This window comes from Diplotaxodon limnothrissa, linkage group LG13, assembly GCF_057381915.1.
Source record: "Diplotaxodon limnothrissa isolate DT_005_m linkage group LG13, D_limnothrissa_male_GT1.1, whole genome shotgun sequence".
NCBI lineage: Eukaryota > Metazoa > Chordata > Actinopteri > Cichliformes > Cichlidae > Diplotaxodon > Diplotaxodon limnothrissa.
In genome coordinates this window covers 25,263,597-25,283,974 of record NC_140608.1, presented here as the reverse complement: position 1 = coordinate 25,283,974, position 20,378 = coordinate 25,263,597, and the positions used below count along the sequence as shown (strand labels likewise).

General features: G+C 42.4%; 1 protein-coding gene across 1 annotated transcript in view; it reads right to left on the bottom strand.

Annotated features, from left to right (window-relative positions):
* Positions 1 to 13,244, bottom strand: part of sertad2b (SERTA domain containing 2b) — a 42,136-nt gene extending 28,892 nt beyond the window's left edge. The window contains exon 1 of the mRNA XM_085369580.1: positions 13,119 to 13,244. The gene's annotated coding sequence lies outside the window, so the exon portion shown is untranslated. The remainder of the gene's footprint in view (positions 1 to 13,118) is intronic.
* Positions 13,245 to 20,378: the final 7,134 nt, after the last annotated feature.

Sequence of the window (20,378 nt, the reverse complement as noted above, 5' to 3'; positions counted from 1 at the left end):
ACATGCATAAAAATTGCGTTTGAGCAACAAAACAGAGCTCAGTTGTTATCTCAAACTCTGTAAGTAGTCTTGTAGCAAATCACAGCTCCAGAAACCTGCATGATCATGATGTGTGTGTGTGCACTTTAAGCCAAACTGCCAGACATCCTCTGCAATATATCATAAGTGTGCAGGTCGGCGCATTCCAGCAGATATGTTGTGATTAAGTCTCTGACTACTCTGTTTGTTTTTCCACTGCCTGATTCTTCTGCCTGGCCTTTCATAGTTTCACCGGATGACTTCTTACAAACCCCAGAGAAGAACTAGCAACTTAAATGCGCCTCTGTTAGAAATGAATATGATGCAAGCAGAATACAACTCAATGGGAAATCAGCTTTTATCATCAGTGAGATTTTTGTTGTCATGATCAAAGTTAACGACAAAGTCAGGGTCACTTAATATCTGATCGTGGCCATGTTAACCCACCAGGGGGCCCTGAGTAAAATGTTCTTTTCAGAGTTTTAATGTAAAAAAGTGTTTTATATGTGTAGTCGTCGTAAATATATGGATCTACAAGGTTAGTGCATGTTTATAACTGTTCTACAGCACACCATCTACAACTGTACTGATGCTGAGGTGGGATCACAGTTGAACTGTGTTTTACACACAAGCCAAAACTTAAGGTGAACAGATGAAGTGAACAACAATAATTACACAATAAAACTGGTCCAGGATACCCACGTGATGGCGTGTGAATAGTTGTTCCCTGTGCTGGATGTGGTAGAAAACAGGCACATATAAAGGACCTGAGTCACAAGAGCCGTGTCATCATGACCATCTGATCTGAGCAACTCTGAAGCCCAACTTGGTAAGCAGTAGTCACAATCCACCGACAGAACAAAACATAACATAATAATGACAGGGAGGGTTTTGCTACTTGAAGACTTTACCGTTTCCTTTGAGTTAAATGAAAAGCATTTCATGCATGATCTGCAAGTTTCATTCTGAATCTGCGTGCTATGTCAGCAGCATGGCGGTGCTCAGGTCAGCACTGTTGCCTCACGGCAAGAAGGCTGTTGGTGCAAACTCGCCTTGGTTCTCCCCTGATATAGCTGCGAGCTTTTAGGAAACACAAAGGACCGACATTCAAGCTGAAACATTTCCCTGACTATTTCGCATCTACACCGGGCGTGGAAGTAGATTAAGTACGGCTGGGAATTTTACCCAGGTGTTGATCCACCCTTTAGTGTGGATGGCTGTAAACTTGCACCTTCATAAAGCTGAGGACTAATGGTGTCAATGAATCATGTGACACTGATAATAATGGAAAGATGTTCCTGGCTCCTATACATTTTTGGTTGCTGAGCTGGTTAGCAGTTGACACAGAAAGCCCCTTGCTGTACTGACTTGTATCTGCAACAATAATTCGAAAGTACCGATAAACATTTAGTGAAGATGGGAAATTGTTCTGACCTTCAGGGTGACGCTTTACAAATCAATGCAAGCTCCATGGTCCATTAATGGAGATGTCTTGAACTTCATGCAACTGATAGGTGTCTAGGTCACAATGAAACCCATGCCCAGTATTTCAGGTGGACTCCATATATGGGCAGACTGTCAAAACAGGTAGTAGTCTTTCACAATGAGTCAGCAGTCAACACAACTCATTTACCGCCCTATGATCTGTATGAGCACACCCTAAAAAAACCCCAAGAGGAAAACTGGGGTGATGTGCGACATCAGATGTGATTCAGTCATTTACTTAATGAGGCTGAATGAAAAGAAACACATGCACACTCACTCAGCTGTCTGGTAACACCAAACCAGAAGCAGACACAGCATTGAGGACGTAGACGATAATATTTACATGAGATGAAGCTAAAAGTTGGATGTTGACCTTGAAAAGAAAGGTTTGACCAGATAAATCGGACTCAGACTATTTCATGGCATATGAAAGTTATTTTCAGAGCTTTGAGAGTTTCCTTGTCTTTCCCAGTGGATCTCGTTGTGCTTGGTTTTCATGACTCATCATCGCTCAATATGAATACGAATGAATATTGAATATGGAACTAGTAATTACAAATGTTTATATAAGAACTGAAAAAAAAATGTCCTCCATATTTTTCTACAAACCTCTACAAACCTTTAAAAATCAGGACAGGATCTTATCGTATATCCCATTTTTTCCATTTTCTCTTTTGTCCAAAACATGAGCACACAAACACATTAGCTGCAGAAAGCCAAAGCAGCTAATTATAGTGGACAGGTCTAGCAGGGGGACTAAAATAGAGCCGTTTGTGCAACAAAATAAAATCTGTCTTCATAAAATCAGGGGGAATGCAGTCAAAGCAATGACTGGAGGGGGGAAAAACACACACACGCACAAAGAACGGCCTGCTAAATATTTAGTTTAACTTTCTCCTTCACCATAGCAATTGTGAGCCAAACCAAACCTGTAAGAAAAATGCTTTGCTTCCAACCTTCTTCAGCCTAAACCGCTGAAACAAACAAACTACCACAGAAATGAAATGAAGTGAGATGTTTTGGAAGCACCACAACATGGAAAATCTGAGAATGTGAGCTGCTTCTTGAGGCATGGGAATGTTAAATAGGAAGGGAAACTGGGGAAAATGACTTGACTGAATAAAACCAAGACTAATCTGGTTCAATCCTGTCCGAGCACACTGTTCATGCACAGTTCTGGCAGCAACTCTATAGATAGATAGATGTAAGGAGGACTCTTCCATCTCTAGTACTGTACAGTTGGCTGGACAGCTCTGTTCACCCTGCACACAACAGAGCAAAAAATGTAAAAGAAAAAAGGGTGGAGGTGGGTTGCAAAGTGGCTTGCAGAAGGAAAGCAGGATAAAGCAGCTTAAAACAGCACCCCCTATATGCCAAATATAAGTGTTGCTGATTGTGACTGAGCTTGATTTCATGGCCTAGCTGAATTAACCACCAGTTTACCACCAGTCAGGCTCAATCCAGTCCACCGGAGACCAATCCAATCGGTTGGGGTTGGGCTAATCAGTGTGGTTTGACTCATCTTTAAAGTGTCCACTTCAGCCCAGTCCAAACTAGTATGTCCCAGTCTTGTCTACAACAGTCTTAATCAAATCCCTTTGTGGCAATCTGGCCCAGTAAACTGGCCCAGCACCAGTTCCAGCAGTAAACACGAGGAAACACAATACAAGCCAGAACAAACACCTGATGACACACAAACGCACACACACACAAACTGTCCTTATTCAGCAGAGGGATGTGTTTGCTTTCCTCCTCATTAATTATTGAAAAGAAAAATCCATCCAATAGCTACGAGTCATGAAAACCAGCTTCTGCCACACAGACACAAAAACACACAAACACACACAAGCAAACCTAAAACACGATATGGCTGCGGCCCAAGCTGAATGTTGATATTAATTGCAGGCACAATTCCACAGTCAACACAGTTTAAAATCAGGTGATTATTGTGACCTGTCGTGATGCAGGTGTCCATTTAAAACCAACCACATGGTTAATTATCCAAACAGTAACGCAGTTTCAGTTTTACTATTAGCAGAGAAATATTGGACAGCTTAGAAAAGCAGGGAGAGCTCATGTGAAATTCTTTGCAGCAGATACCGTCCATCCACGCAGCCACTGATTGGTTTTATCACACTAAAGCACGTCTTACAGCGCTCCCAGATATTTTTAGACATCTAAATTGAGAGATGTGAGGCTAGGATGCTGCATGGGGTCGAACCGACAGGTGCGTACTCATGATCAGAAACAAAAACAACGGGATTTTAGTTATTGTAGTTCGGCCAACTTATCACGGTCAGCAGTTGGAGCTTCAGCAGTGGCTGTGACACACAACACACAGAGGCATTAAGCAACATAAAAAAGGATAACAAAATTTTTAAAAAGCTGGCTGAGAATCATCAAGTTTTGAAGTTTTCTTCAGTTTGTCAGTAACTTAGCGACAACCAGCTTTGTTTCTCCAGGAACAACTACCAGCTGGTGCCAAAAAATGTGAAAGGATAAAAAAATAATACCAGTAACAAAAACAGATATGAGAAAAGCATTAAGTGGCCAACTAGCAGGTAAGGACCTTAATCCACTAAACAATGTGAGACATGCTGCAGAATAAGACCGCTTTCCTGCTTTTCACTTGTTTAAAGCGTTCACCTGACCAGCTGCGTGAGTTTGCTACCCAAAGGATACGCTACTGGCTTCCACACGAGTTTTAAATTATGGCGTTACACACATCATCATTCAGTCAAATTCCCAAACAGTAATCTCTCCAAATGCTACTCTGCACCACTGACACAGATATCAGCCTCCTGAATGGCAGCCAAGCTGACACAGCACTGTATAACAAAGTATATAATCATTAGGCCGTAATCATACAGTGACTGGAAGCCAAATATCCCAGTATCAGGGCTGGCATGTTAATGCTCCCTAACTGATTCGACTCATTTGCCATGCTGATTTGTTGTCCAGTTCCAGCTCAAAGCTTTCTGCAACCCTGTGTTACTGATCGTCCTGTAGGCTAGTGAGAGGAGGCTACAGCCGGTTAACAATACAGAGTTTGTACGAACTTTTAAAGAGAGTGTATATACTTAGCATACCCTTGTAATATCTTATGTTTCAGGAGGCAACGTGCTTTTAATGTCTCAGCAAACACTTTGAGTGAACACATAACATCTCTGCACACACCTTTGCAGATGGAGACTGAATGATTAACGAAATGTTTAAAGTACGACTGAACAATGAACACAGTCCTGCTCAACAGACATATTCATCTGCCAGACTCTCACAAAAACACAAATAATATAAATTGTAATTTAACTTGTTTGAAGATAGGATTCAAAATCTTAAAAGGTGTGTTTTGATATCACACAACTGTGTAGGTTTCACAATTTGGTGGAAGAAGATATGTGAACCTATATACATTTGAATTAAGGTTCATATAATTATTTATCATGGCGCTGATTATCGTTTTAAAATACTCTTACCTGGAGCCAATAAAATTCAGCTTACATACATCAAGTTCCTTAAAGGTCAGCTCACTGATTCATTGGCCAAAAACTGACAAAAAGTCTTATACCTGCAAATTTCTTAAAGCACTTTTAAAAAGAAAATACAGCAGTCTTTCTTTAAAAGTAAATACCCAGAGAGTGAGCTGCCTGGGTGGAGGTGTCCGCCCTCTGAGACCTTCTTGTTGCTATAATGCATCGTCCTTCACTGGACCATCTTTGATTAATTTGATTCAAGCCCATCATGTTTTCTTCCTCTTCTTCTCATTTCCTAGTGTATACGTAAATGTCAACAATGCAGTACTTCTGTGTGCTCAACCCTAACAGCCACCATCGCATGATCATGGTCAGAAAGTCCAACGTGGGCACATGGAACTTATTTCTCTCATCATTGCTGTCATCATCGACACGTATCACACACTCACAGAAGAAGCGCCCCCAACCCCACTCCCCTCATGACTCCCCTCTATGGTCTCTGCAGTTTCCCCAGGAGAATAATGCAGCTGACACAGAGCCCAACACACTCAGTCTCACTCCACAGCCTACAAAGTCCAAATCTGCTGCTAACAACTTGGTGCTACAACCCTCAGGCAGAGCCTTTGGACATAACTTACACCTATTCAATGTGGCTGATCTCTCTCGCTCTGACTTTGAACAGTTAGTCTTCGTTAAACAGCTGACTCCAGTCATTCCTATCGTGTTTTTCTTGCTATTAGCTTACTGGCCAGGTCATTGCAGTCCTCAATAACTTTCAGCTACAGCGAGTCTCTCGTACTGCAGATGAATCAACTTCAACTCCAGCATCATAACCTGCAACTTTATGGCTTTGGTTCTGTTCTTGAGCTCCACTGTGAGCAACAGCACTGCTCTAAGCAGAACCGGCAGCAGGTGGAGACCTGCTTTATGTTAACAACAATGACTACAGAGACCAGCTGCTGTCCAAAATGTTGGCTTTGTTGTCCATAAGAAACACACTTGGGAGACAGAATACTAATAATTTATCACTTGTCCCGAGTTCTTGGTTAATAAATTACTTCTATCTGAGAACCTCAAAGGTCCGCTGCTGTGGCTGTAGGAGAGTCTTGAAATCTATTATGATGTAACTGGAAATGGAACTGGCGATCTTAATCCTAGACCAACGGTCACCAACCTTTTTTGCGCCACGGACTGGTTTATGTCCGACAATATTTTCATGGACCAGCCTTTAAGGTGTCATGGATAAATGCAACAAAATAAAACCAGTACAAGTACCAAAAAAAGAAGATTTATTCATAACACACGGGAAAAGACCCAGAGAAACCGAGTTAATTATAAAACCGATTAAAAAATGATGCTAAAAACTGATTTAAAAAAAACCCCTGAAGACCATGAATTTCACACCCCAGCCTCAATTCTTGCTGCCCGGTACCAAACGACTCATGGACTGGTACCGGTCTGTGGCCCAGGGGTTGGGGACTGCTGCCCTAGACCATAACCTTCTAATCCAGTAAGAGTCGCGGAGTGAGTCGTGCATTCAGGAAACAATGTGTGCTCAAAAACGGGACCTGTTCGGATATTAGGTTATTTTTGCACTCTACTAGAGCAGCTCTGAAAAATAATAATTTACAATATCGAGGAGAAAGCCCTTCAGTTCATCCCCCAGCTAAAATAATCAGTTTTTAGCTCCTCCTCCCTTTAAGCTCCCTTTATTCTGCCCAGCAAAAGATTTGAACAGGAAATGGGCGGAGCTGTGTGCCAGAGATCACCATATTAGGGATATCCCTTTTTTGTGACATCACACAGACCATAAGTTTAAAAAAGCTGTCTGAAATACAACATTTAGAGCAATCTCAAGTATGAGCTTCTGGCTAACAGGGATTACCTGCACTTACACTAACCTCATTATCTGAAACCTTAGGCATATCTAACATGAGCGGCCACAAACAGCACAATAGGTCCCCTTTAAAAAGAATATATTTATAGGACACTTGACTAAGGTGTTTACTGTACAACATTTTCTGATCATAATCTTTTCATTTCAGACGATCATCGCACCAAAAAAATTGTAGAACAGTAAACTAGTTCTGAAAAACATGCTGGTATTCATGCAGCATGATGAACCGAGTGTGTCAGAGTCGACCGCATTACGTTAGCATCGAGCAGCATTCTCGCTGTCTTACAGAGTAGGAGGAAGAGTGTGTGTGGGAGGGGGTATTCCAACTGAGTACATGATGTAACTCAGCGTAGTATACAGGTAGTGGAGCAATGAGTCAGTGTGCTAGGGGATGCAACATGATAACCTCCCAACGAGTCAACATCTGTGCAAGCGGCTCAGTTAGGAGCTCCTTATTTTCTCAATGGACACTGGAAATCTGCTCTTTACATCTGTCTGTCTTTCTCTGAATGCAGTTGTTGCTCCTGTTAAGAGGCCTGCTCTGCAAATGCTCCTTCTCTGACATCTGATCCCCTCAGTCGTGTGTGTGTGTGCGTGTACAGTATGTGTCTCCGATCTCTGCTTGTTGCGTCTTGTTTCCTGAGGATCTCTGAATCCAGCACAATGCTCCCTCAGTTATTAGATCCTAAGTGCATTGCGGTGCACGTCGTAAACATGCTGTAAGCGTAGCAGAAAACAACACCGACGCTGGTGTAATGCTGTAACACAACGTGCTTTTACCACGAGGTCTGTTCTGGGAGTTAAAATACCGCCTCGAGTTACAGTATTTTGTCTCACGACATTTCAACGCTAACTCTTGCACACAGACAAGCCCCAACGTTAAACCACCCCCTGATTTTTAAAATTCTCCTCCCATGCTGCTAAAACAGCTCTGACCCATCAGCACATGGACAAGAGACCAGTGGGCACGTTCTGTGGCGTCTAGCACACAGACGTTCCCTGGTGCCTGTGACATTGGCAGGAGTTAAAAACACAGGAATGGGGGGTGTTTTGAGGTTCAGGGAACATCTGCGGCTGTCCTGTTGGTGGATGGTGGATGGATGGTGGATTCAAACCCAGGGCCTTATTGCACCACCATGTTGCCCCTGCTCTGTTTGGCAAATATGAAATTATTCCACCACTGAAATTCTTGTCCGGTTTTCTTTCCTGAACATTTCCTGACTTTACAAGATCTCAAAAGATAAGAAAAAAAGGCATGCAGCATTCACACAATGAAGCCTTTATCGCAGCTTTACACATTCCCACACTACAAACTTGAAAAGCACATCCATGCCAATAAAAGCCTCTTAAACACATCAAAGTATCAAATATCTAAAATAAAATCTCCTACGATTGCCACTCTTTCTCCCTGTAATGTTGCACAGTTGATCTGTTGGTTTAAAAACATTAAAAATAAAGTTGTATCCGCGTCAACATGTGAGAAAGAAAGAAGGAATGAAACAAGAAAAAGTTGCTGTTTGTTTGAATAATGAAAAAGAGGTCAGTGCCTGAAGGGGCGGGGCGATGGTGAGCGCTCTGTTCAAAGTAAAAGCACTAAAAACAAAAATGCAGAGCTGCTACACAAACACACACACGACTGCTGACTGTGGCGATGGAATGAATGGTAAGGCAGCAAAATGCAAGTGTGTGTCTGTGTGTGAGTGTGCGTGTCTCCTGTTTGCACCTGCAAACCTGTAAGTGCAGTTTATGGACAGCAGTCAAACACTTACATCACACACAAGCGCTGCCACCATGAAACGCAGCAACAAAAGAGAGATGTTTTCATTACAGCTTGACAATCTGTGTCGAGTATGTTTATATCTGTGTGTATATAAAGGATGTTGAAGGTCCTAAAGCGTGCACTGGCCCTTTAAGATGATCTTCACTACATCTGCTGAAGGTCATTAAGCTTAACACCAGAAATATTATGGAACAGCTTGAGATTAGTTCTTAAGATTGAGACTTTCAAATTAGTAAATCACAGGAAAAGCACGGATGGGCATTTTCATCAGTGTCATGACCACATTATGACTTCCTTAAAAAAAACAGCAGCCACTGATTTGCCTTTTAGATATAGCTAATATCTGTTTGCATGAAGATTAGGCTTCTAATAGTCTCCAAATGTTTATATTGCTGCATAGCTACACCTCAAACAAAGACATTACAGGGACACTAAAGGACTGAGCTGCAGCTTCCCCCACTATTGAAAAACATGCTCGGTTAATACCATAATGACTGTGACAAAGCATTTACAGAGAACTATGTTAGCAGAGATATTTGCTATCTGCAGAGTTTGTCAGATTGATGGTTTTTATGCCTTTTGTGCAAAAGTACATCAGTCTAAATCAGGGGTGTCGAACTCCAGGCCTTGAGGGCCGGTGTCCTGCAGGTTTTAGATCTCACCCTGGGTCAACACACCTGAATCAAATGATTAGTTCATTACCAGGCCTCTGAGAACAAGACATGTTGAGGAGGTAGTTTAGCCATTTAAATCAGCTGTGTTGGATCAAGGACACATCTAAAACCTGCAGGTCACCGTCACGCGAGGCCTGGAGTTCGACACCTGTGGTCTAAATACTACAATACCCATGACCTCTAGGAGCCAGTGCTGTGGAGAGGGAGCCAATTACAGCTGCTTAATTTTATCGCATGAGATTAAAAAAAATTCAAACTGATTTTGATACACAGACTTAATTTCCTGACAGAATCTGAAGAACCCAGTTGTTCTTGTGGAAATGCAAATAAGGATTTAAGTTAACTTTCTTACCAGGAAGTTTTATTTGCACAACCTTACACTGTTGACTTTTTTTAATTAAAAAATTTTTATAAATACTTTGTAACACCATTGTTAATGGTTTGATGATTGAATCAGATGATTTTGATGGTAATCCAAGCTGTAGAGGCGCTCCAGCTATGAGTCACCTTACATTTTCTGTGGGAGAAATGAATGGGACTTTACTGCTGGATCAGGATTGCCCAAAATAGCAGCCACCACTTTGCAACTCTATAGCAACAGTGAGGCAGATCAAGATAAGCAAACTTTAAGTTCTATGGTAACACTGCAATGAAAAGCACTCTGTGAGTGCCTTCATTGATCCATTTCATTTGTAATTTTTGCAGTTAGAGCTTATAGTTAGCTTTCCAAGACAAGGAAATGATCTGTGGGTGCTGAAACTGATCATAGCCAATATTTGCTTGCTGAGACGTAGCTGATATGAGCGGGAGTCCAGGATGGCATTCAACAAATGGCAGTTTATGCCCACAACTGCAGGAACATGATCTGCCCCCCTGCCTGTTGTCTGACTGACCAGTGAGCTCCATCCACCCTCCAACCTGTTCAGGCTGAGTGAAACACGTTCCATATTACCAAGCTTAATACAGCATTTATGCACACAGACTTTTGGCATAAGGTCAAGGGTTCACAGGATAACCCTGCTTACTGTATAGGGGGAAAGTAGAGGGGATACCTGCTCCCTGTTAGAGCCAGCACAGTGCAGTGGAGCAACGCCAGTCTTGCTGAGGGATTATTGTGTGGTGATGCTATCATCACAACCACTCTCCCACTGTCTATTTATAGTTCACAGAGCTCTCCCTCCCTCTCTCTCTCTCTCTCTCTCTCTCTCAGTCTCTGTCACATTCTCCATACTGAATGCCAAATGCATTAAAAGCAGAAGGTCAGGAAAAACAGAACCACTAACCAGTACTTAGCGGTTTGAGCCTCAGAAACAAGTACAACACCTGTCCTCTGTCTTACACAGATTTGTACCCTGAGGTTTGCAGACTTCTTATGTTCACTTCTATGAGGCCAAGAATGCAACTTTCACCACTGGAGATTATGACACATTTGTAGGTCAAGATTTCTGCAGCTGGGAGCCAGTTTAGCTCACAGGGTGAGCAGGTGATGCTGCAAGGCTAAACGTAGCAGCCTGAGTCTGACTCCGACCTGTGGCCCTTTGCTGCTCGTTTTCCCAGGTCTCTGCCTCTTCCTGTCTACTCTTCTACTCTTGACATGAGGACAGTCAAAGAATCCTAAGTTTGAAGTGTATGGAAGAATTACAGTTGACCAGATCTGACTAGTGATTATATCCTTTTCTGATCTAACCTGTTAACATATACCAGGTCATTAGTTACCCATGTTGTGTTGCAAGTAAGGGGTAGAATTTGTGTTTGGATACCATACAACCCCAAGAAAGAATTGTTTGCCTGCTTGGACAGCAGGAACATCTTTTAGTTTCTTAACATCCACAGAGTCACCGCTGACCTGTTTAGGGTTAGAGGTAGGTTCACACCTTCCTCTTTAAATGGAACTTTACCCCAGTAGAAATGCATATCATTTTTTATGTAGCATGTGGCTTAAAGGGAACCCTGACCCCATCCCTGAGTGGCTTGCTGGATATAAAGAGGCAAAGTTCATTTCCATAATGACTTAAAACACCTGAACAGATAAGTGTCCAGAGGACTTTCAAGGTAGCCGCTCAGTGGTGAGACTTGCTTCTGGAAGGGCTTTGCATCTGTTCAGTGTGGCTACTGAAACGTTTTTGGCCCAAAGCGACTCCAGATTTGATCATCAAGGTAGCTTTTAGCAACATGGTGTTATCTTTACTGTGACGGTCAGGTTCATGATTATACTAGATCAGGTATTTCTGCTTTTTAGTGTACTGCAGGATTGTAAGTACAGCAGAGTCTTGAAAGTAGGGAAAGCGACAGCTCATGCTGGACGGTTTGCTGATTTTGCCTGCCAGACGGGCCACAGTGTCTGAGACCCAGGCTGGGAACACTGAAGAACCACAGCACCTTAATCTGGATTAGCTGCTGAGTTAGAGGCCTGGATGCTTGTGTAATCCCTTTGCCAAAGTTCCACCAGCCAGCCCCGCATTGGCCATTTGACGGCAGGAGTGTTCATTCAGGCCGGTCAGCCCGGGCTGCACTCAGATATGAAGGTCTATGCTCCTAGTGAGCAATGATGATTTAAAAAACCCAATAAACACGATCCTAAACACGCGTTTCTTCCTTCGGTTTGACATCGACGGCACATAAATTATAAGTACATGTGTGTATGAAGTCCAGGCACGAGGGAATACTGTGCCGCACTGGAGCAGCGCAGCAGCGCAGCGCGATCTGCCTGTCAGTCAGTCAGTGCTGGTGTGTGAGAGCTTAAAGACAACTCGGTTATATAATGAAGGCAGTAGCAGAACAGCAAATGAGCGCTGATTCTGTGTGAGCGTCAACTGAGAACACCGCGGTGAGTTCCTCCAACTCCAGAAGAATCAGATCTCCCTGAAAGCCCTTTAAAACTATACCCCCCCCCCCCCCCCCCCCCCCAAAAAAAAGTTCCTGTGCTCCCTTCATGATTAAGAACTTGAAGTGACGAAGTGACGCCTTTTAATTATGGTAAATGGCCTGTATTTATATAGCGCTTTACTAGTCCCTAAGGACCCCAAAGCGCTTTACATATCCAGTCACCCACCCATTCACACACACATTCACACACTGGTGATGGCAAGCTACATTGTAGCCACAGCCACCCTGGGGCGCACTGACAGAGGCGAGGCTGCCGGACACTGGCGCCACCGGGCCCTCTGACCACCACCAGTAGGCAACGGGTGAAGTGTCTTGCCCAAGGACACAACGACCGAGACTGTCCAAGCCGGGGCTCGAACCGGCAACCTTCCGATTACAAGGCGAACTCCCAACTCTTAAGCCACGATCGCCCGTTAAACTTTTTAAACACGCAAAAATTACAATGAGCGATGTTTCATTTGTCAAACATAGGCCGATTTCAAGAGCATCGTCATTTCACACGTAAAACACATCTGCGCGCTTGACCTGTTATGCATTATCGTTCAGCAGCATGTTCGCTCCATAAATCGCTATTTTTCCAGTGAAGTTTGGCGCTGAACTGTCTACGCGCGTTATGATCGTGCGTAACGGGAATTCCACGCTGCGCTTTTCCACTTCTGACAGCCTCTGCTGATGTACACAGGCAACGTACTTGCTCCTTCTTTGAACCAGTTTATGATGGGTTATTGTTTTTTTTCTTACAATGCTGAAAGCTACTTGTGGAGATGTTTAAGGTGTTAAAGATAAGAAGACTCATAGAGATGGAAACATAAACACAAAAATACATCACTTACGATCACAACCAAGAGGAGCCCCAGACAGCGAGTGTCTGTACAAGAGTTCATGATGCAGTTTCAGACACTCACCCTGTATGGCAGATCCGTCCAGCACGGTGCTGAAGTAGAAAAATGGATTTGAAAAAATGGACTCTGAAGCTTCTGTGATGGGAGAAAGGTCACACGGCCAATGCCGGGATGTCTAATTTCTGTTCTACCTAAAATCTGGTGGACTACGTACGGGCTCAGTCCAACGTCTCCAATGTCACACAGACCGCCGCCAATGCGAAGTCTTGTAATATCAGCCAGCCTCGTGCTGCATTCAAGTGTCATGGGACAAATAAAATTCTTTGAATTCTGCTCCTGAACGAAAAGAAATCACTCAGTGTGGAGGTTCAGTTGCCTACGAAAGCCTATTAAACATATTATACATGTGGTTCATAACACGGAGATGTGTTTTGTAAAATTCGCCATGTTTCAGTCTGACTTTGAGTCTGTTTATCAGTCGTTTGTTCCTGAAGTCCGTGAACGCGTCACACTTCGCTCTGTGACAGACATGTCGTGCAGTGACTCAGAGCTGAGTCACTGTTTCGTGTCCCGCCCACACAGCGGTGGCGGCCAATCGCGCCTGTGCGGAAGCGGGTACGGCGGCGAGGAGTCACGCAGCCCTCAACAGTAACTCAGTGTGCAGTTTAAAGGGACGCCAGCCCCGTACACACACCCACCCTCACTCCAAGCTCCCGCTCCGTCCACGGAAATCGTTCCCATTGACCATTAAAGGCAGGTGGGTGGGAGCGCAGGGGACACATTCACATAAATATAAAGAAACATGAAGGATGATTTCTGAGTCAGTGAATTCAGACCAAAGACTGACTTGCATTGGCCACAGTCTGTGAAATCTATGGATGACATGTATCCTCCCAGTTTGGGGGGGGAAACAGATCTTGTTGGTCCAGATGAAACTTAATGCTTAACGTGCCCTGTGGAGCACCTTTTTCATTTTTTATTCCTAAATTCTGACCTGAGCAGGTAGCTCCTGTCCATTTATGCAGCTCTTGGTGGAAACCCTCTAAAAGAAAAGTGTCAGTGTGTAGAGAAGACTGTAAGCTAAGAACCAAACCCTCAGAATATAGTTGGATTTGAGCATTTAAATGGGGCTTTCACAGTTGACGGGTCGTGGTCAGTCTTCATTCTGCCTGGCTACAGGTTGGGGAAGGTGCAGGCGTCCTGCAGACTAGAGATGATACTTTGTGTGTCATAGGTAGGAAGACATATCACGGCCATCTGATGGTCGAGGTATAAAACCACTGTCACCTCTATTTCTTATATGAAATAGCTCTTTCACGCAGGAGCTACTTTGGAGAATGGACTTCATTTTTGCTGTCGTTACTGAGCTGCTTCTCCTAGAGTGTTGAAAGATATCCGTGGACATGCCTGATTGCACTCCACCCTGCTGGATCCCTTACGGGGCCTCATGCAGCTGGCTTTGGCTGGGAGATAATATCCTACTGTGTGCTGGCAGCATCACTGAGAGGTTAATCTTCCAAAACTGGAGTTTTACCCCATAAGATTGTTGTAATTCTCTTTTTCTTCCCATGTCCATCTCTTTTGTATCTACCTGATATTTCTGTCTGATGTCATAGAGTTTGTAGCGGCTCAGTTCTTCTGATGCTTGCCTGTTTCTGGGCTTCTTCCGCATAACAATTGGGGACTTTTACCTGACAGTCTTTGTCGTAACCCTGCAGAGGTCTTAGGGAGAAGCATTTAGTCCTGGGAGTTGTTCTGCATGGTGCACTTTGGTTGTGTGCCGAATGTTTTTGCTGGTCTGCAGCAGTTTGGGAGCTGTCAAGGATCTTCTGAAGCTACACTAATATATTTTTCTACAAGGACTTCTTCATCATTAACGCCCCTGTGTTAGCGCTCTCAGCACTGCTTAGTAAGGCTCTGAGGACAAGTATGAGTGGCCGACCATAGCAGGTAGTTTCTGGAGCAGCGTTTAGTTTCACTTTCCCACTGTAGAGTGATGATTTGTAGACAGCAATGAAGCTGGAGGCAGTTTTACAAATATGTCTGTGGAATAAAAACTGAACTGTAAGCTAACTGGGCCACACAGTGGCACAGCGATTAGCACTGTTGCCTCACAGCAAGAAGGTCCTCAGTTTGATTCCACCATCTGGCTGGTTCCTTGTGTTAGGTTAGGCTGCTTAGGTTAACTAGAGATTCTAAATTACCCATGAGTGCAAATGGTTTTAGCCCTTCGATAGACTGGTGACCTGACCAGGGTGTACCCTGCCTAGTCCTATGGTAGCTGGGACAGGCTCCAGCACCCCCACGACCCTAGTAAGGATAAGTGGAAGAAAATGGACGGATCTAAACTGTGGTCTGACCAGCAACCATAGTTATCTGACTGTTAGTGAGCTGAAAAATGGTTAAAAAAAAAAAAAAGCTTTGCCACTCAGTAACTGGTGCTCCAACGAGTTTCTGACTTCACCTATTTCACTTCCTATAAAACTGACAAGAAACAGAAATAGCAGTGGGATGCAGTTCAAGTAATACACGATCATTTTGAACTCTCAAATTCAAGTCAGCGCTTCATTTTTAGATTTGTCTGAATGAAAACACACACACACACACACACACACACACACACACACACACACACACACACACAATTGGACAGTATTAGCGTTGAACTTCTAAAGTGTGAGATGTGTGGAAAATAACTCTGGATTTCTGTGACATCTACTGGAAATGTGAAGGAACTGCATTATAAATTTCTTTTTGTTTTTATTGCCCCAGACCAGTATAAGTAATCATCAACCACAACAGTGTAGCTGTTATTGTTTTCACGTTGTCAGTGTGTGTATGTGTGTGACATTAAAAAAAGCCCTCTGAAAGTCCTCAAATGTGCCTTTGGAGTGTTTAATGCAGCAGTACCCAGGAGACAAACACGTGAAAAAGCCCCAAACTCTTTAGGGAGAGCTTCTGAAACTAATAAGAATCGTTATGGTTGACAAAAATCCACCTATGCTGGAATTTCCATTGAGTGGACAAAGTAAAAACATCCTTAGAGATAGGATCTTCGTAAGGATTACAAAAATAAAAACATTTACAAGCAGACACCAAGTTCCCCATGAAATGCATAATAACTGAGACATTTTACAATTTAATGAGGAATAGCCCACCTTGATTTTGTTGGCAGCAACATAACTCAAAAAAGGCCCTGACATTAACCACATCAGCCCTCCCTGTGTTGTCAGTAAGCTATGACACATTAAAGGACATCAGCTGAGCATTTGCGCACTGGTTGCAGTCTCCGTGCACGAAAATAAGAAAACTTGTGAGAAACTCACAACAAGAAACTGTGTTGATGTGATGTGCTGGAAGTGAGACGGATGAAAGAGTTAGTTTAGGTAAGCTGATATGTAGCAGGATTTATCCAGACGATTAAAATTTGGCGTTTACGTGGAGATCCACGATAAATATTTGTTTGGACTTTTTTGGGTTACCGCTTTCTGATTCGTGTCCTGCTGCGCCCTCAGGCGGTGGGGGCGTGCACAACCGCAAATACTCCTGGGAAATGTTGGCGTTCAGTCACACTGATTGTATTAATGTGACATAGCTTCAGTTTGCATGTGAATTCATTTAGAGGAAGTCTCTTTTACGGCACTGATGTTCATGTGTTTGCAGACACACGCCGGTTCGGTGAGCTACAGGCGACGAATGAAAAGATGTAAGAGCTGAACCACCACAATGGAGCAGCAACGGCTAGAGTTAGTGTATCGATCCATTTATGGTCCAGTAATATTTGTTTTCATCGCTGTTGTCATATCGCGTTGTTATCCTTAATGATGTAACAGGCTTTCATCACATCAAGCCCTCATTGTGCGCCTTTTTGCCTCTGAGACGCTCTGATCTGAAGCGGCAGACCTTTAAACTCAGACAGAAGGATGTTTGATCGTCCGAAGGAAATGCTCTTTGGATTCAGCTGAAAATAAACGTGCCCACAGCGGTGACAGAGCTGGACTCGTCATGGAGACGCGGCTGTGTTCCAGATGTTGTTTTAGACTTCAGATCTGCGCGTAAAAGCTGTCCGTGAGTAACAAATCACTGCACGTGAACACTGTGGGATTAATCTCGTGTTAGGAGATCTAAATATATCCTTCTGAATGAAGTTGCGGCTGCTGCGCCACGTGCGTAAAATGCGCCCCGAGAATGTGGAAACGTCATGCTTTGATTTTCATTTGGCTGAAAATAAACAAGACCAGGAAACGCTGCTGCAAAGACACGCGCAGATACAGCCATCCACTTAACTAACTGTCCACAGACTGAGAACAGAGTCAGGGCAGAAGCTGTGTGGAAACTTTCTTCCTCACTTGATAGGAAAAGGCGTCATTAAATCATCATCACCGTTTACACTCACTGTGTTTATACACCACTCTCCATTCATTTATTGGTTATTTTTAATTTATGGCTCTTTTCCACAGCATGTCTTTGTCTTGTCTTCCTCCCCTCATCCCAACCGGCCAAGGCAGATGGCTCAGCCAAACCTGCTGGCGGTTTCTTTCTGCTAAAAGGGAGTTTTTCCTTCCCACTGTCACCCAAGCGCTTGTTTACAGGGGGGGTCGTATTGTTGGGTTGTTCTCTGTATTACTGTAGGATCTTTACCTTACAACATAAAGCGCATTGAGGCAACTGTTTTTGTGGCTAATAAAGTGTCTGCTTATTTTTATTTGTTCTCTAAATCGCGTGAAAATCATTTGCTAATGTTGCCTATATCACTAGAGATTATTAGCGTTGACCTTCTGATCCACTAGTTTGCTGATATATCTTGAGTTGCCAGCCAAGGAGCTGATGAACTTTATTATTTTAGTTTGTTAAAATTTTTTGTTCCTATTCTGGTCGAATTGGGCGTCAGTGTTTGTTTAGCAGTTCCACATCCAGGAAGTCAAAATGACCTGTCTATGTCCAAATATTCAAACTGTATTCAGTTTGAATGTTGTTATAGATTGATAAGGATCAGTTTATGACTTTTATTCACTGTTATTTAACTTTTGGATGATGGCATAAAGTCTGAGAGAGGAGGACAGAGGGATATGAAAGAGTGGAGATCTAGTCAAAATCACCAAAAATTATGAAAATTCTCACATTCATTTATGATGATTTTACATAATTAAGCCGTGTGCTGTACTGTAATCAGTCATGGACCCCCAACTTGATACTATAGTAATTTTTATGAGATGATATTTTTGTCTTTTTGTAGTTTCTAGTTGAGTAATGAGGAGAGAGAGGGGAGGGGAGGGGGGAGAGAACAGATAATGAAGTTTGCTGGAAAAACAAAAGTTACTTTTCACAGATACTCATTATTACTATTTTCATGGATACTTTGCATCTTCTTCAGAAGCACACTTACAAAATGCCAGTGCAAATTCTATACAGAGTATATTGAATGGTGGCATTTTACAGGATTCGTACTCTGTCACTCTAAACGTGGCTGAACACGATGGTGCCACTACGTTCATGTGACGGAGTACAAATCTGTTCTCCACTTGTGAAATTGGGGTACATGGTGCTTTATGCTGAGTCTGCATAATAAAGGGAGGGTTTGTATGAATTCAAAAACTTTAATATGAAACATAATATTACCAGTTAATATTTAATATTACCAGTTAGCTTGGCTTACAGGTCTGTGAGCAGCAGGGTGATTTTCCATTGTCTGTACAGAATGATGCTACTTTAAGTGCTTGATGATTTGGTGGACTGCCTCTATGTGATTAGCAGTCTGAAATAATGTTTCTCATTTTGTCTTCTTTGCCACAAATAGTTCTTTAACTTCTTTAATGACTGAGCCTTTGCCTCTGGTTTGATAAGGAAAAGCTCCACCCTACAAGAGGTGGATTAGATTGAAATCTCTGATTATTCACTCTGATTATTCTTAAACACTATAATTGGTCATCCAACTAATTAGATTAACATTGTGATGTTTATCCAACTGAATTGAGGCTTACAAATGTGAAAATAGTTGATTACATTTGCAAACAGCATATTCCATTAATATTAATTACAAGGCACTGCATGCAGTCCCCCTAAAAGTTTGAACCTAGAATGGCATAGAAAGTACAAAGATATAAATTTAAAAAAAAAAATGTTACATTTGACCTCTAACCTCTCCTTCAAGGTGAATAGATTGATCTAAAGTGATTATAATGTTATACAGAGCTATTAAAAGCTATTTTTCGTACTGGCATTGTTGTATTAACAACATATGTGAATATAGGACTGATACATGGGGATTTTAAATATCGCGTTACTTTGGACTTCTGGCGTCTTCTTCCATATAATATCAAACTTTCATTAAATGTGAAAGTTATAACTTTAAACATATTATTTAATGTTTCATTTAGTTCAGTTGTTAATAGCTTTAACATCTGACCAGCTCTGTCGGGTTCTTGGAAAGCTTTAACAACGGACACGGAGACACGAACCGCGGAAGCAGTGTTCAAAGTGGCAGAGAGGAGGAGCTGTTAGGGTGAGGATGCCAGTTTGGCATATTTTTATTCTTCTTCTTTTTTGTTGTTGAGCCTTTAAAAATGCGACCATGCACAATATTTGTGACTTGAAATCTGTAAAGTTTGGGACTGAGAGTCACAACGAGAGTGAGGAAGTTTAAACACGGTTTTAGGTTTGGCTGGGGTCCAACATGCACAATTAGGTGGGTGTTACAGCCCTGCACAGTGAAAAGAAACATCTAAAAACATACATACAAGTCAAAAATGGAAACCAGGAAACATGGAGCACTTTTTGGGTCTGGAAGAACTCCAGTGATTTTGACCGTGAGCCGTTGTTGTGCCAAAAACTGATTTCCAATGTTTCCGTGTGTTTTTTATGTGTAATATCGTTACGTATGTTGCTAAACAGACTTTGGTGAACAGGTATTACAAAGGGGTATATATAAAATTAAAAAATTACCTGTTTTTCAAGTATCTTTGTGACTGTGTTATTGTACTTACGTTATAATTTCTGTAACTGTGAGACATCTGCTGCTGCCTATCTTGGCCAGGTCTCCCTTGAAAAAGAGGTTTTTAATTTCAATGGGATCTTCCTGGTTAAATAAAGGTTAATAAATAAATAAATTATAATCAATCAGCTCCCTTTTGTCCACTTTATATATTTACAGAACTATTTTTGCATTTGTTGCAATTTCAGCTGTCCTCTTGGCCAGATTACTCTTAAAAGAGACATTTTTAAAGTCAACAATTTTTTTTTTAACTGCATACATAAAGGATACATAAAACTCACTGCCAAAAACTGATTGCGGCTTCTACCTTGTTACAGGAATGTTGTTTGTTG